This window comes from Taudactylus pleione, unplaced genomic scaffold, assembly GCF_031769625.1.
Source record: "Taudactylus pleione unplaced genomic scaffold, aTauple2 ptg000398l, whole genome shotgun sequence".
Taxonomy (NCBI): Eukaryota; Metazoa; Chordata; class Amphibia; order Anura; family Myobatrachidae; genus Taudactylus; species Taudactylus pleione.
In genome coordinates this window covers 136,886-150,405 of record NW_028284800.1, presented here as the reverse complement: position 1 = coordinate 150,405, position 13,520 = coordinate 136,886, and the positions used below count along the sequence as shown (strand labels likewise).

At 46.8% G+C, this 13,520-nt stretch overlaps 1 protein-coding gene across 1 annotated transcript in view; it reads right to left on the bottom strand.

Moving 5' to 3' along the window:
• The window catches only part of VILL (villin like), a 122,549-nt gene extending 109,763 nt beyond the window's left edge, over positions 1-12,786 (bottom strand). Inside the window, exon 1 of the mRNA XM_088446418.1 lies at positions 12,675-12,786. The gene's annotated coding sequence lies outside the window, so the exon portion shown is untranslated. The remainder of the gene's footprint in view (positions 1-12,674) is intronic.
• Between the last annotated feature and the right edge of the window lie 734 nt (positions 12,787-13,520).

The window sequence follows — 13,520 nt, the reverse complement described above, 5'->3', positions numbered from 1 at the left end:
TAAAAAAATTAAAATATAAAAACCAACAAATGACTAGTGCAAATTATCCATATAATAACAGCTACAATTATTGAGATAAGTCAAACACTGTATGTATGAAAAGTAGCATTAAGTTGTCGCAGTAGGCAACTACATAGATTCCGGAATATATATAAAAATTAGTCTGATTCATACACTTAAGAAAGTCCCCCAAAAAACGGTGTGTATATCAGTCTTATTTTATGACTTGTAGTTCTTCTTGAAAAAGGTCACAGGAGTGACCGAAACGCGTTGTTGTTCCTGACAAATATCTTCTGAACACCGCGACCTCCTTATATCCAAGTCGGATATCGTGGCTGACAGAGAGCTGTACACATTGGCGTGAGAAGCGTGACCCAGGAGTGGCTTTTGCGAATAAGCCTTACTGCCATCAACAGAGGTCTAGGATTCTCCACCAAGCCAGACACAGACTCGGGTATTGCTGACTTGTGAGAGGGACGCCCCTCTTATCCGATGGAGACCCTGAATACGCTGTTGGAACTCTCGGTTCCTGTGATCTGGGGACATTTATCCATCTGCCCTTACACCGTAGGTAATATTGTGGTATCTTAAAACTGACTAGTGTTTATAGTCATAAAATAATACTGATATACACATCAGGGTTTTTTGGGGATTTTCTTAAGTGTAAGAATCAGACAAATTTTTGATATATTCCAGAACCTATGTAGTTGCCTACTGCGACAACTTAATGCTACGGTATGCAGTCGGGAAGCCGGCAGACCTAATCCTGACAGCTGGCTTCATGACTGCTTTATCCCAGCGAGAGTTAAATGACAGGCGTCTAAATCTAGACGCCTGTCATTTTACCGACACCGGGAGACCGGCGCCCGGCATCCCGATCAAAGTGATGCTGGGCGCCGAGCACGGACAGCCGCGGTGGGGGGGAGTATTAGGTTTAGGGCTCCTGGGGGGGAGTAGGGTTAGGCACCCCCCGGGAGGTTAGGGTTAGGCTAGGGGGAGGGAGGGTTGGGGTTAAGCACCCCCTGGGTGGACAAAGGGTTAGGCACCCTCCCCCGGGGGACTTAGGTTTAGGCGGCAGGGAAGGGGGGGTTAGGTTTAGGCACTTAGGTGGGGGATTAGGGTTAGGCACTGGGGGAAGGTTAGGGTTAGGCACCCCTAAGGAGGGAATTAGGTTATTGAATACTTACCTTTGGGACAATCGGGATTTTCACCCATGTCGGGCAGCCGCTGCCGGGATTCCAACCGCCGGACAGGCGTCCAGCGGTAAATCATACCGATTCCAATGCTACTATTCATACATACAGTGTTTGACTTATCTCAATAATTGTAACTGTTATTATATGGATAATTTGCACTAGTCATTTGTTATTTTTTTAATTTACATTTTTTATTATTTTTATCTTTTATAATATGTACATACAGATTAACATGTGTTAATAATAAAATCATATGTTGATTTAAACCATACTCTTCAGCACAGAATTCCTTTTTCTTCTTTATTACTTATTAGCTCTATGAGGTAAGAAACACCTCATATTATTCTGCGGCAGGAGAGTTTGGGGAATTTCCCAGCAAGTGAAAATTAGGCGCTGAGACTAATTAATGAATTATAGAGTGTTATAGTAATGTACATACCTGCCGAATATTCTGCAGGCTCCTCCGGGAGGGGGCAGTCAGGTAAGCAGATTAGACGATGCGGAGGGAGGGGTGAGACGGAGAGGGGTGCACAGCCAAGTGGGCGGTGTAAGGGGAGTGACACTGCATTTGCGTCATTATGCCTTAACCCTTCACTCTACAATGTCGTGCTTACCGGCATTATTGTGTCATCAATCCGCCAGGGCAGCCGAGAGGCTTGCTCACATTTCTAGACGTCCAGGAGAGTGACCAGAGATTCGGGGAGTCTCTTGAACGTTCTGGGAGAGTAGGCAAGTATAGTCATATCTGCATATTATCTGTCTGGGAGACCTCGAATCAAACGGACACACCAGAGATGAGGGGAGTCCCTCACATTGGTGCCGGTAGTAAGTGTCAATGCCCCCCTATATTTGCTCCCATTGCGCCATCTATCCAGTGATATATTTGGAATGATGGGACAAGTGCAATGACTTTGGGGCCTATTCATAAAACACTAAACTTTCCCGGGAGGTAATTAGGTTTAGAACTCGCATGGAGTTCTACCTAATTACCAGAGGAATTCATCATTCCTCCTCCCTATAACTATGTATTCCGAAAAGCTGTCATTTTTGCGATGACAGCTTTTCAGGAAATAGATAGTTATCCCTGTCTACACTAACTAATCGCAGCTGGAAGCAGTGCTGCGCATGCGCTGTTACATTCGTTAACCCAGCGCATGCGCAGCACTGCCTACACATGCGGTAAATTTGTGTCCCCCTCCGCTCACCTGCCCCCCATCCCCCCCGCTCACCTCCCCCCCCCTTCAGCACTTACCTGTCCGCGCAGCAGCCTCCGGCTCCGTCCTGCTGGTCTGTCACATGGTCTCCTAGCACACCACAGTACAGGTTAGAAAAAAAATAAGTTGTTTTTTTTTTCTAATCTTTGTTGTGTTCTGCTGGGAGAACACAGTGTCCGACCAGCCTTCGGAGCCAGAGGACGCACCAGACCGCCGGAGGAAGACACTGGGGGACCTGTCCAGCTGGAAGCAGGTAAGTGTTACCTGCTATTCGCCACCTCACAGGGACGAATAATAACTCCATCAAATTCCGAAAATACATAATTTTTGGAATTTGATGAATACCATAATTTCCATATACCCATACTAATGTATGGGGAGTGTGGAAATTAACGCAGGGGACTTAGCACAGGAGATATCACTGATATGTCCTTGCTAAGTGGCTTCATGAATACTAAAATAACGTTATTTAAGGAAAATGTCCTTAAAAACGTTAATTTAGTGTTGATGAATAGGCCCCTCTGTCACAGTGCCAGAGTGCTTGCTATGTGATGTGCAGTCAACAGTGGCGTCACAAGGGAGTGCAGGCCAAGATGCAGGCTCCCCCTTAGTGACAGGAGCTGGATGCTGCACTGTAGCATTAAGTGCAGCACTCGGCTCCTGTCACAGTGATGGAGCCGGCATTGCCCGCACCTCCGGCAACCCCCACCACCCCAATGATAACCACTGGCCGGGGTTTGGTCCGCGAGGTCAAGCCTCTTCCCCGAGACCACACTCCCTTCCCCGAGGTCAAGCCCCCTTTTCGGCAGCACGCCACGCGCATGGCATCCCTCCCCGCATCGGGTGTCACCACGGGGTGGGATGCCACTGGCCGGCAATATTTTAATACATTGCTGAAAAGATGGCATCACAGGAGCAAGTATTGGGCGGGATATGTCTTGGGGACAGGGTCTGTGGCACTGGGTTCCTCCTGAAACTGGACCTATGGACCCGACTTAGTTACGCCACTGGAGAACCCCCGGACACTTGAGTGAACTGTTTAACAGCCACAACATGGACGCAAAGGGCAGATGTACTAAGCTCTGGAAAGTGATAAAGTGGAGAGTGATAAATGACTGACCAATCAGCTCCTAACTGCATACCTCCCAACTGTCCCGCTTCCAGCGGGACAGTCCCGTTTTTATGGGACTGTCCCGCTGTCCCGCCCGCGGGCCGCAGTGTCCCGCGGTGGGGGGGAAGTTGGGGAGAGCACACCCGCTGCTCTGCCTAGCAGAGCAGCGGGTGTGCAGAAGGTGAACAGATGCCGTGCGCATCGCACGGCATCTGTTCACTAGCGTAGGGAGAGCCTGGGGGCTGCCCAGCATCTCGGAGAGTGCTGGGCACGCCCCCTATAGTGACGAAAACGGGAGGAAGCCGCGAGGCTCCGCCCCATTTTCATTTGACCTCGCCCCTTTCTGGAAGCCCCGCCCCTTTTTCGGAAGCGCGCGCCCTGTCCCTCCTTCCCATCTCCAAAAGTTGGGAGGTATGCAACTGTCATTTTTCAAACATAGCCTGTGACATGACAGCTTTTCACTCACCACTTTATCACTTCTCAGAGCTTAGTACATCTCCGTTACTAAGCTCGGCACACCTCAGTAAACACTGAGCAACAGTCGCAAACAGGCACTAACTAATATTTGTGTTAGAAAGGATAACTTCTGAACAATCCTCTTTATACGTTTATGAATTAACTTTAGGTGAATTTACTATGACTTATAGTTCTACCTCCTGAAACATCATGACAGCAGTCACCACAGCAAGGCAGGAGGAGGAGAAATTCTATTTGTTTAAAAATATGTCAAGCTGACTTTGCCAAGCTCAGTTGGGTGTGGACACAATACTTCCATGGCAGCTCGTACAAAAGTCTGCATATATCAATATATGATACGTAGTGCTATTACACAGTCCTGTTTCATCACTTGTATATGGGGAGAGTCTATGACATATTACAAAGCACTGTAGATTATTTGGTTGCTAGGATTAGCAGAGAAGAAACTAAACAGTGCAACTGAATGTATGGATTTTGCTGAATTTTAACTCATTGTATTTCAGCTTGTTTCACTTCTATCTCTTCCTGATATTTCATATGCCCTAAAAGACAGTTTGTGTACCTAGTCTTCCTAGGGTTGCTACCTTTTCCATACCTCTCAACCGTCCTGACTTCAGAGGGACAGTCCGGATTTCAAGGCTCTGTCCTGCAGTCACGCTAGGGACAGCATTGTCCAAATCTCACTGGCAGTTGAGAGGTTAATGGATGCTGCATAGAACTTTCGCTGGTGCATGAGCGAAGGAAATGGTGATTATAGGACACAAGATGGAGATCAGGGGCAGCATAACACTTTTTAGCGCCTGACCTGCCGTTTCCATAATATGAACATGCCCCCCTATACTGATTCAGTATCACACAGAGGGCGGGATGTACTAAGGTTGCGGTGACCCTTCCGCCAGTCACATATGTACTAACTAGTCACATATGTACTAACATATGCGATTAGTATCACAAAGGACAGCTCTTGCGATAAAAGCTGCCCTTTGCGAAGCAACCAACGCCGGGTGAAGGGGTCTCCGTGGGACCCTACCCCCTCCGAGCCCCGGGAACTTCCTGCTGGTGACCTATGCAGGAAGCCCCAGACTCCTCCTCCTCCTCCCTGCACCCGGAAGAAGATTAGGAGGAGGAGGAGGCGGAGGTACCTGGAGGAGCACGGCCAGCGACCATGGAGAGTCAGGTGAGTGGGGGCCATTGCTGGGCGGCGAAGCGTCGGGGGCGATAAAAAGCCCATAAGCTTCTATAGGGTAACACCAGGTTTTTCTGGCGTTACCCTCCACACCGATAATAGGGTGGCCGGGGCTTAGTACATACAAACATGCAGTAAAAACACAGAAAACTATTTTTACCGCATTTTTCCTTTAGTACATCCCGCAAGAGAGGGATATTTACCAAACCTTAGAGAGTGATAAACTGGAGAAGTTGCTCATAGCAACCAATCAGCTTATGTAATTTTATTACTGTTCTAGATAAATGACAGAAGCTGAATGCTTGCTGTGGCCAACGTACCCACTTTATCTCTCTCGATGGTTTGATACATCTCCCCCACAATGTTGGTAGATCTGCCTTTTCTGAAAAGTAATGAAAACCTAAAGAGACAAATGTAACAGGGTGAGAGTTTAGAACATGTGAGAGTTTAGCAATAACCGCTCACATTGGTCGAGTTTTATCTTCAAAATGGGAAAACATCTGGAGGAGAATTTAAATCGTGAGAGTTTTTTGAGACTGAGGGGCCTATTCATTAAACTTAAAAATTCTCTAGAGATAATTAGGTTTAGAACTCGCATGGAGTTTTACCTAATTATAGGTGGAATTCATCATTCCACCTCTCCATAAGTATCTATTCCGAAAAGCTGTCATTTTTGCGATGACAGCTTTTCGGGAAATAGATACTTTTCCCTGCCTACACTACCTTATTGCATCTGGAAACAGTGCTGCGCATGTGCTGTTACATCTGTAAAACCAGCGCATGCGCAGCACTGCCTACAGATGCGTTAAGTTTGTGTACCCCCCCTCCCCCCTCCGCTCACCTCCCCCCTGTCCTGCATTTACCTGTCCGCGCAGCAGCCTCCGGCTCCATCTTGCTGGTCTGTCATGTGGTTTCCCAGCAGACCACATGACAGATTAGAAAAAAAAAAAAAAGTTTTTTTTTTTTTCTAAACTTTCTTGTGCTCTGCTGGGGAGCACACATGTCCGACCAGCCTCCGGAGCCTGAGGACGGAGCAGAGCGCCGGAGGGACTCGTCGGGGGACCTGCACATGCGGATAAAGGTAAGTCGATTCTGTTATTCGCCACCTCACAGTGGCGAATAGTAACTGCATCAAATTCCGAAAATTCATAATTTTCGGAATTTTATGAATACCACAATTTCCACATCTCCATACTAATGTATGGGGAGTGTGGAAATTAACGCAGGGGAACTTAGCAAGGAGATATCTGTGATATCTCCTGTGCTAAGTCTGTTCATGAATACCAAAATAACGTTATTTAAGGAAAATGTCCTTAAAAACTTTATTTTAGTGTTGATGAATAGGCCCCTAAATACATGAGGGTTTGCCTGTTCTCAGACTTACATTGGCCAAGTTTAAAAAGTGTGAGAGCTTACTGCTAAACTCTCACATTTTCTAAACTCTCACCCTATTACATTTGGCCTATTACATTTGGCCCAAAGGGTCTATTTAATAAACAAAAATGGCTTATCTTCGGAAAGCTATACTTTTGTTTTCTCTCTTTTTAGTTCCATGAAAAGTGCGGAGACGGCACTGATTTGTCTGTCTTTTCATTTCTCATGTCACATTCCTACAGCCCCATTGGATATAATAGGGCTGTGCAGGAATGGTATTTATATAGATGAGAGAAGCAATGCTTCTGTTGTCTTTTTTGAGAACCATAACTCTATATCTAGATGGCGTTATATGTCCTTACCTGTAGAAAATAATAGAGAAAAGCCTTTCTCCGCTACCCCAGCCGGCTCTGTGTTTTCCACTCCCCCATCGGCTACAGTTCCCCCATCAGCTCCCTCTTCTTTGCACCCCACGGCCAGCTCCATCGACCATAATTAGCAGAGCCGTAATTAGGCTTTTTGGTATCCTGTGCCAGGGAGAGCATTGGCACCCCCGCCCCCCCCCCTTTTTGTAGATAGGGACATAAGATAAGGCACCTGGAAAGGGGCCATGGCCTCATAAGGAAGGGCCAGGGAAGAGGTAGGGGAGACCAGGAGATGCTGGGGATAAAGTAAGAAGAAGCTATAAGTGAGAATGATAATAAACAGAAAATTCACAGGCCCAAACAGAGCTCCCTGCCCTGCGGTGCCCTGTGCCATGGCACTGGTCGCACTACCCTAGTTACGGCCCTGCTAATTAGTGCATGCGCAGAGCATTCAAAGATCTTTCGCAAATATGAAAGATGTTTGAAATCTCTTCACCAGGACACCCCTTTACCACAAGGGCTGTCCTGGCACTTCAAAAATATAAATAACATACTTGTGTCGACATGCTGAATGTTGACATTATGATTGTCGATCTCCTGCTCAATCAAGCAGTTTGCCTGGCCTCAGTTCACCTAAAGGGCTCTATTTACTACAATCCGCATATTGAATGCAGACTGTAGTGTGATATTATCGACTGAATTCGCATTGCGAATTCAGGCAATATCACAGGGATTTACTACAAATCCCTTGCAGGGACAGAGCTTGCGATAAAGCTCTGTCCCTGCGAATCCCCTCCGCACACTAGTCACGGTATTTTCTCAAAAAATACAGTGACAAAGTGCCCGCGCATGCGCCGACCGGCCGCCGCTGCTAACCTCCCCCGAGGCTAAGCTCTGCCCCTGGCGCTAAGCCCCGCCCCCCGTGATCGCGGACCCCCCACAACTCCCCTCCTCCCCCACCGCGACCCCCCTTCCTTAATAGCACTTACCTGTATGCTCTGGGCCTCCGGTGATGTTCTCCATCCGTCCGGTCAGGTGATATCCCATACTGCACTGGGACCCAGTCACCTGATGACCGGGCCGCAGTGCACTATGGGAGACCAGCTGACCGGAGGGAGGACATCACCCGGAGCCCCGATCACCGGTCCCTGGAGTCAGGTAAGTAAAAAAAAATTTGATATTTTTTTTTTCTTTTCTTTACAGTAATCAGCTTGCGGTCTGTTTAGACCACACAGCTGATTACTGGGACCGACTCCCGGCTCTGCTCTCCTCGTTAGAGCAGAGTAGGAGCCCGGTAACCGGGGGAGACCCTGGATAACGCCACCTCCAGGTGACGTTATTATCACAGGGCTTTCCCCGATATTTTTTCACAATTTATTTTTAGTAACTCTGGTCGGATCAAATTTCCCATTACAATCATGGGAAATGCGATCTGATTACTAAAAATAAGTGATACTTAGGGGTTGGAGTAGAATTTTACGAATTCTACTCCAATTGCCCTTTAGTAACTGTGGGGGAGATGTATTAACGGCGACATCGCCATTGCGGTACATCCCCCCCGACTTCGCGTACATACCGCGGTTCATTACCGCGGTATGTACCAAGGATTTCGCAAAGGACAGCTCTCTCGATGAAAGCTGTCCTTTGCGATGCTGCCGGGCAGAGGGACTTCCGGGTTGAACACCCAGAAGTCCTTCTGCGCATGCGCAGAAGGCCGCGGGCCGCGGGGACTCATGGGAGGGATCCGATCGGATCCCTCCCAGCCCCGAGCGTCGCGCTAAGAAGCCCATAGGCTTCTATTGGGTAACGCCACCTGAAGGTGGCGTTACCTAGCGACGCGAAGCAGCAGAATGCAGCGCATTCTGCTGCTTAATACATACGGGGAATGCGGTAAAACCCCCGAAAACTGCATTTTCGGGGGTTTTACCGCATTTTGCCATTAATACATTTCCCCCTATAGGTGATACTAAAATAATGTGAAAAGGGTGTGAAAACACCCTTTTTCACTTTATTTTAGTAAAAATAATGTTAATAAATAGAGCCCATAGGGCTCTATTTACTACAATCCGCATATTGAATGCGTATTGTAGTGTGATATTACCGAGTTCAGACAATATCACAGGGATTTACTACAAATCCCTTACAGGGACAGAGCTTGCGATAAAGCTCTGTCCCTGAAAATCCCCTTCGGAGCCTTATCACGGTATTTTCGCAAAAAATACCGTGATTAAGTGCCCGCGCATGCGCCGACCAGTTGCCGCTGCTACCCCCCGCGCTAAGCCCTGCCCCCTGGTGCTAAGCCCCGCCCCCACGATCACGGACCCCCCCGCGACCCCCCTCTCCATTAATAGCACTTACCTGCATGCTCCGGGCCTCCGGTGATGTTCTCCATTCCTCCGGTCAGGTGATCTCCCATACTGCACTGGGGCCCGATCACCTGATGACCGGGCAGCAGTGCACTATGGGAGATCAGCTGACCGGAGGGGAGTCATCACCGGAGGCCCGATCACCGGTCCCAGGAGTCAGGTAAGTAAATTTTTTTTTTTACTATTTTTTTTTTTTCTTTTTTTTTACAGTAATCAGCTTGCGGTCTGTTTAGACCACACGGCTGATTATTGGGACCGACTCCCGGCTCTGCTCTCCCCGTTAGAGCAGGGCAGGAGGCCGGTAACTGGGGGAGACCCTGGATAACGCCACCTCCAGGTGGCGTTATTATCACAGGGCTTTCCCCGGTATTTTTTCACATTTTATTTTTAGTAACTCTGGTTGGATCACATTTCCCATTACAATTATGGGAAATACGATCTGCTTTACTAAAAATAAGTGATACTTAGGGGTTGGAGTAGAATTTTACGAATTCTACTCCAATTGCCCTGTAATAACTGTAGGTGATATTAAAATAATGTGAAAAGGGTGTGAAAACACCCTTTTTCACTTTATTTTAGTAAAAATAATGTTGATAAATAGAGCCCATAGTGTCCTAACGTGCACTAAAAGCCACAGTGAGAAGAAAGACATATCCAGGCAGAAACGGCCCTGACCAATTTGGTGCCCTAAGAAAGATTTTAGTTGGTGCCCCTTAAATTGCAGCCTTTGGTGTGGGGGCATTGGCATTGCGTCCTTCATTAGGGTTTGGATTTGGGAATGGATGTTGCATTCTCCACTCCCAGGCTAGAATAGATGGCACCAATAAGCAGGCTCTCTTGTGTACTATATGGTGGCTGTGTCATATCATTGTTCTGGGCAGCATATACACTGTGTGTATGCTGCCCAGAACAATGATGTGACACAGCCACCATATTATATCATTGTTCTGGGCAACATATGTACTGTAGGTAGGGGGAGGCGCTACTGGGGGCACTGTATGGGGCGGGTGGCCGCTATTGGGGGCACTGTATGGGGGTCTACTACTGGGGGCAATGCATAGGGGGGATTACTACTGGCGGCACTGCATAGGGGGGATTACTACTGGGGGTACTGCACAGGGGCGATTACTACTGGGGGCACTGAATAGGGGGACTACTACTGGGGGCACTGGATAGGGGGGATTTCTACTGGGGCAATGCATAGGGGGGATTACTACTGTGGGCACTGCATAGGGGGGATTACTACTGGGGGCACTGCATAGGGGGGATTACTACTGGGGCACTGCATATGTGGGATTACTACTGGGGGCAATGCATATGTGGGATTACTACTGGGGGCACTGCATAGGGGGGAGTACTACTGGGGGCACTGCATAGGGGAGACTACTACTGGGGGGCAATGCATAGGGGGGTTACTACTGGGGCAATGCATAGTGTGGACTACTAGGGCCACTGCATAGGGGAACTACTACTGTGGGCACTGTATAAGCGGCACTACTGGGGGCAATGCATAGGGGGGTTACTACTGGGGGCAATGCATAGTGGGGACTACTAGAGCCACTGCATAGGGGGGACTACTACTGTGGGCACTGTATAAGGGGCCCTACTGAGGGCACTGCATAGGAAATTTGTTGTACTGTACATGTTCAGACTGTGACTTTTCCTGTAAATGACTTCTGTTTTTCTGCCGATAGCCAACACCCCCCCTCCCTCGCCCGGGCAGAAGATTGTTTAATAGGGGCCCCAGTGCATTGCTTTGCCCAGGGGCCTACATTGCTGTTAAGACAGCCATGGGGCAGGCCACAGTGTCTACTGGGCGCCCCTCTGTAGCAATGGCTCCCATGGCATTAGCCTATATGGCCTATGTCCAGGGCCGGCTTTATGTCCAGGGAGTTGGTGTAAAGGGAGTACACCTTCTGTTGTTTGCCCTCCAGGTTGCTCTATCATTTCTACCAAGATGGGGAGGGGACCAGTGATCCTTCTCATATGGGACATCAAAATGTTTACTAACGTCTCTATAGTGTCACTGTAGTTTGTCTTGAATTAACAGGCTGCATTCTCTTGATTATTGCTCAGCCTAGAAACTTGCTGACCCCACTGTGTATGCAACAGGTGCTCTTTATTAACATTCCAATTAAGCAAAATCAGACAATGCAATGTACCAAAATCCAGAGAAATTAGCTATAATAAATTCTCAATGAAGAATATGTGTTCTATGACACAGGAAATGTCACTAAATTGTCTGATTTCTGCAAATTGCCTTCTAGATCACATGGAAATGTGAGAATGCATGCCTCCGACCTTGTAAAAACGAGGTTAGTGTGGGCCGGTCAGCTTGGTGCCAGCAAAGTTTTTTTTTTTTTTTGCCTAATGGGCTGCTTGCACTAATAAGTACGTGCCCGCATTCCAGAAACGACAGAATAAGTACTGCAGTGTCATACAATGGAGTCTACTGTAGTCATCACAAAACCTGGGGTGACAGTAACCTCGTTTTATTACAAGATACTCTTTAGTCTATTTCTAGATAGTACTGTAATTTAAAATATGAGTACAGAGAATATAGGGGCATATGTATCAAAGCTTGATGTGAGATAAAATTGTGAGATATATATCACCAACCAATCAGCTTCTAACTTACATTTTGCAGGCTGTGTTTAAGAAATGATTGTTTGGAGCTGATTGGTTGGTGATATATATTTTTTCACAATTGTATCTCACATCAAGCTTTGATACATATGCCCCTTATTGTGATAACTAGGGGCAATGCTCTGCAATGTTTGTAAAGTGACAGCACTGCAACAACCACATGAAGTCCTGATAAATCCTGTGCCTTAAAGTAATGTATAATTTCCCTGTAAATCTCCTAGTAATGCCGCCCAGTAACAGAGGACAACGACATAACATACACGTCTGTATGAGGAATCTGCCCTAAGGATATACGTCTCCTAGGTTAGAAGCATAGAGGCGGTTCCATACTTCAGTGTACAGTCACATAGGGAGTTGCCCGTTGTTGCTTATGTACAGCTGAGCACCTACAGTGCCAGAAATGTATATTTATACCGTACCTATGCTGTCCACAAAGTAAAAACGCTTTTTATTGATAGCTTAATTATCTAACACTGATTCTCAAATACTTGGAGAGTCTCAAAACTTTGATGATACATAGTCACTGACACAACTGCAGTCAGGAAAATTCATGTTATATACTGTACTTGAAAATTAATATTTATGCAAAACAATAATTTCATCCAGGAAATAACAAGACAGGTGACAGGTGTAACAGAGGTGCCCAGAGCCCAGAGGGAAGGGTGACTTCTGCTTTAATTATAATGCATAGAGCTCTCTGCAATTGAAATGTATTCACTACCATCGTATGAATTCTTACCTTGGTGACAGTGAAGATAATTTCTAATCTTCAAGTTGTCTCTCTCTCTGTCAGGACCAATAGTGTCCCCGCCACCTGCAGAAGAGACACAGCTGCCTAAAACCTGTAACCTGAGCTCAGACTGAGCTGCAGTGATCCTCCTACCTGCTGAGCCGACCCACCCAGCATTCCCCTAGCATGCATCAGCCTCAGGGCAGGGGGGGCACCAGTAAATTGAGTATGTCAGTATTTGCATTAATTCTTTAGTTACAGTGAGAGGTTCCGAGTACAAAGGTTGCTTAGCTAAAATACTACATACAGCAGAATGGGTAACTGCACAAGTAAATTATACACAAGCTGAGGGGGGAAGAAATCAAGGTTTCCATTAACTACAGTATGGTTGAAAGTAGGTGTGTTACAAGCATTTTATTGGTTATGGAAGCTACCAAAATGATAGTAATAACTTGTTTTTTCTAGCTGAACATCACCAGGGTTGCCCAAGGTGCCTTATTTAGTGGGTGTGTGCTGCAAATAGCATTGATTCCTGTACAATTTGCAATCATTCTGTGCTACTTCTGTATCGTCAGGCAGCATCTATGTTGTATAGTAACAGTTAAAGCAGGGATGTGCGCCGACCCCCATGTTTTGGTTTTGGACGTGGATCTCCCCTGATTTTGGATATGGATAGGTTTTGCCAAAACCTCACCTCAGTGTTTTGTTTTCGGGTTTTGGTTTTGGATCTGGATTTTTTCTTAAAAAATAAAAAAAACTGCTAAAATCACATAAAATGGGCCTTTTTTTGTTCCTACAGTATAAATATACAATGTGGGTTGGATACACCAATAGTGCACTTACTGTGACAGCAGT